Source organism: Cebidichthys violaceus, unplaced genomic scaffold, assembly GCF_023349555.1.
Source record: "Cebidichthys violaceus isolate CVI_PGR_0920_01 unplaced genomic scaffold, fCebVio1.0.p SCAF_57, whole genome shotgun sequence".
Taxonomy (NCBI): Eukaryota; Metazoa; Chordata; class Actinopteri; order Perciformes; family Stichaeidae; genus Cebidichthys; species Cebidichthys violaceus.
The window spans coordinates 1100342-1105359 of NW_027176783.1; positions in this window are offsets into that span (position 1 = coordinate 1100342).

Below are 5018 nucleotides of genomic sequence, written 5' to 3' on the forward strand. Positions count from 1 at the left end.
CCACAATAAGCCCCGCCCCCTCCGGACTCAGCCCGGCGGACCTGCGGCATCACATCCTGTTCCAGACTCTCCTTCTGGAGCCACATTGTGTCAGAGAACGATATAAAACAACCTCGGAGGACTAGCTACGTACACAAGAAGAGAAGCGAGTCATCCCGTCCGTACAGACAGCGAGACTTTTACTTTGAAAATATTATTCTCAACTTCTGTCTCAAGATATGAATTCCCAGAGGATGCAGATATGTTTTGAGCAGAAATCGATGAGGTGAATATTTCAAGAGGTTAAAGAGAGCAAAGTAAGTCACGACTCAGCAGAGAGGAAGACCCCTCAGAGTCCTCCACAAGGTAGACCTCAGACATCCAGCTGATGCTCTCCTCTTATTGACCAGATGCATTTCTATGAGGACACATTCGGGTTTCTGGTCCTGACTGAACTTCATCTTCAAACGGCTTCAAAGGCCTCCGCTAGACGTCGGCTTCAAATATTAATAACTGCAGCCAGCTCGCTCTTTAATCAATACCTCACACACACACACACACACACACACACACACACACACTTATTTCAGAGTGTTTTTTCCTCTTCTGTCACATTTTTCTCTCTGTGGTCTTGATTTTCAAAATAAAAGCCCTGCTCCTCTATGAAACAGAACCATGATGACCAGAAGTAGAGAACTAGAACAAGTTTAGTGAGAACAACAGTTATGATGACATCACTCATTAAAGAGAAGAAACAACGCTGAGACTGGTTCATATAGAGGACCAGGACTACACTGAGACTGGTTCATATAGAGGACCAGGACTACACTGAGACTGGTTCATATAGAGGACCAGGACTACACTGAGACCGGTTCATATAGAGGACCAGGACTACACTGAGACCGGTTCATATAGAGGACCAGGACTACACTGAGACCGGTTCATATAGAGGACCAGGACTACACTGAGACCGGTTCATATAGAGGATCAGGACTACACTGATACCGGTTCATATAGAGGACCAGGACTACACTGAGACTGGTTCATATAGAGGACCAGGACTACACTGAGACTGGTTCATACAGAGGACCAGGACTACACTGAGACTGGTTCATATAGAGGACCAGGACTACACTGAGACTGGTTCATACAGAGGACCAGGACTACACTGAGACTGGTTCATGTAGTGGATCAGGACTACACTGAGACTGGTTCATATAGAGGACCAGGACTACACTGAGACTGGTTCATGTAGTGGATCAGGACTAAGCTGAGACTGGTTCATGTAGTGGATCAGGACTAAGCTGAGACTGGTTCATATAGAGGACCAGGACTACACTGAGACTGGTTCATGTAGTGGATCAGGACTAAGCTGAGACTGGTTCATGTAGTGGATCAGGACTAAGCTGAGACTGGTTCATATAGAGGACCAGGACTACACTGAGACTGGTTCATGTAGTGGATCAGGACTAAGCTGAGACTGGTTCATGTAGTGGATCAGGACTAAGCTGAGACTGGTTCATATAGAGGACCAGGACTACACTGAGACTGGTTCATGTAGTGGATCAGGACTAAGCTGAGACTGGTTCATATAGAGGACCAGGACTACACTGAGACTGGTTCATGTAGTGGATCAGGACTAAGCTGAGACTGGTTCATGTAGTGGATCAGGACTAAGCTGAGACTGGTTCATATAGAGGACCAGGACTACACTGAGACTGGTTCATGTAGTGGATCAGGACTAAGCTGAGACTGGTTCAGGACCATCTGGTGTAGCTCAGTCTTCTCTGTGGGGACGATGTTTTGAACTAGGAGGTACTCCTCCAGACTGAGACCTCATCCTGGTCTCCTGTCAGGACATCTTGACGTCTCTGCAGTATTATAAGTGTTGTTGTTTGAAGCCCTGCTGAGGACAACATTGAGCACTAAGAGAGGAGTTTATCTGACTGCTGTTCAGGTTTAGCTCTGAGTCCACTCATGCTTCTACGCTCCACTCGGCTGCAGACAGGTGTGAAGTTACGGTCGACTAATTAGCGAAGTCTTCTCCGTGAGGATGTCAGAGCCTGGGGCTGCTGCTGGAGCCTCAACACACAAAGCAGCAGCGAGACTCCCCGCCTGAGGCCGACCAGCATCCAGAGGACGGAGAGCCGAGGCGTCTGCTGCCGGGTTCGGATGTCAGGGGGAGTGTTTGCGTGGGAGCGGCAGGACGGTGTTTCCATGAATGTTAATGGGCCTTAAAGTGAGCGTCTCTCGGCCCTGGTGGAGGAGCATCTGCATAAAGCGAGCAGCTCGGTGGGCGGGCTGTCTGATCTGAAGCAGACGTTTCTGCTTCAGAGTGTAAACAGGAAGGACTTCAGGGTGAAACTCTCACAGAGACGAAAGTGCACCTCAGGTTTGGGTTCATGGAAATCATCATTTGAGACGGAATAAAAGATGCATGTAAATAAACCTCCTAATAAGCTCATTATGACACCACAGCTACGGGTATTATTGCTTTCTAGGGGTGTAATAATACACACATTCATATTAAACCGTTCGGTACGAGGCAACCGAACAATACGTTTGAATAATACCAGTGCGTTTGGAAAATGCAGAAGCTTAAATTGTGCTAAAACACGTATTCATCCACACACTGAAGAGCACCATTCAGATACTATTCACATCAGAGGAACAATATTCACCATGTCATAAAAACGACACCATAGACACATGAACACAGTAGTGACGCTACTGCAGTAAAAACAAAGCAGTTCACTTAAAGACAAAGTCCATCCTCCTTTCTTTGTCAACAAAGAGGTTCTACAGAACATCGTTGCGGTTCAGTTCCTGTTTGCTGTGAACGTGTCCGTTGGGTTGTGGATCCACTACAGATCCAGGACGAACCTACAGGACACATCCGTTTAAATATGCATGAGGTTGCAAAATAAAATGTGCACTAGTGTCCAGATCAAAATCATGTTTTTGGAAGTTTCCTGTTGAAGAAACATATTTCAGAGTAACCAGGACATCAGTGTGCATGTAGACATGTTACAATCCTGAAATATTAAACTATAGTTGTGGGGGAAGAAGTACTCAGATGTTGTACTTTTAAAGTGAAAGTAGTAATACAACAGTGTACAAATTCTCTGCTAAAGTAAAAGTCGTAGACTGAATATATAGCTGAATATGAGTGACACGAGTGGGCGGAGCTAAACGCAACAACACGCTGAATAAGACGTTTTTAGGCGACCAAAATGTTACACGAGATTTTGATGAAGTGAAAACACACTGAAAGGGTTAAAGATGAAGACGAAAACATGGACGACTCCCAGACCGGACAATGCCATGTTACGGACCTGTCAATCAGCGTGTAGCCCCGCCCCTAAATCATCCCCTGCTTTATGGTCTGTGTGACTCTAAATGGAGCATAATGTACTAAATGAACATCATGCTGTATTGAAGAAGACTGTAAACTAGAGATTGAGACCATAAACTCATGTTTACAATGTTTACTGAGGGAATAAATCAAGAGAGAAGTAGAGTCATTTTAGACTAGACTTCTATACAACCAGAGGAGTCGCCCCCTGGTGGACACTAGAGAGAATGCAGCTTTAACACAGTTAAATTCCACCACTGTTCACTGAATGTACTGAAGGATTCATCCATTTAAATGAAAACAATATTCAATACTGCAAAAAATCAAAGAGTTACACACTCTTGAAGCTTCTCAAAATATTGCTAGTCATCAAATAGAGTGCATGTTTGCTCATATATATATATATATATATATATATATATATATATATATATATATATATATATATATATATATATATATATATATATTATTGTTCTTACATGTTCTATGTCTAAAACATACCGGAACAAACAGGTGCAACACTTTCAAATCTAAATCAATTCAATTTATAAAATTAAATATATTTATTAGAATTAAATCAAAATGTAATTACATTAAATATAATTTAATAGATTTAGATTAAAAACAGAGTTAATGTTAATAAGTTAATAATTGCTAAATCAATTATATATTTGTTTAGTTAACTTACTGTGACTGTTTTCTTTTTCCTCGTTTCTTCTTCAAATTCCAAAAATATGGTAAAACATTAAAAAATAACGTTTTTGTCCAAAAAAGTTTGTATGAATCGTCCTTCAGCATGAACGTCCTGCAGGAACCACTTCACCATGAACACGAGAGTAATAGACAGGAAACAATCAACTGGTGACAAGTTAATCCAATGTACACACACACACACACACACACACACACACACACACACACACACACACACACACACACACACACACACACACACACACACACACACGAGAGGCTTTCAGGAGAAAATCAATATTCATCCAAATCCATCTGTTGAGTTTTGTACCGAGCACGTCTGACCCTGAACGCATCACCACAGATGGACAAAATCAATATGGATATTCAGAACTCTATTAAAAAGTTCAAACGGCTTCTCTCCAACAAACGACCCAAAAATACAAAAGATGTTTTTATTTATAAAGAGATGTTTTTCATCTTCCATCAGTCGATGAAGTTTCCCACTAGTTAGTTAGTTTGTTTGTGATGAGCAGTTCGATAGTGAACAGTAGTGAAGGTACCAGAGTACTGCTTTAAGACGAGGGGAGTATGTGAGGTTTTATTGTTCATTATATGGAGATTTAATTTCTATTTTTTCATGTTTTGTAGCAGATTTATTTGTCTTGTGTTTGCATCGTAATGTTTAATGTAAGACATTTTGTTCATGTTGGATAAATATTCACACCACTGAATAATGTACGGCACAGTACATACATCATCTTAATCAAAAGTCTGCTTACAAATTAAGCAAAAATTTTATTATTAAATTGTTAATATCATCATGTTTCATATCTTGAAAAACATCTTGTCAATATTATTGTACATAGTCATATCTTATGCATATTCATGTTATGTTCTCTGTAATATTGTTAAGTTTTAATATTTTATAGGTGGAGGCTTCAAATAAGCCCAGTTGGCTTCTGTCTCTTCCTGCTCTGAGATATTA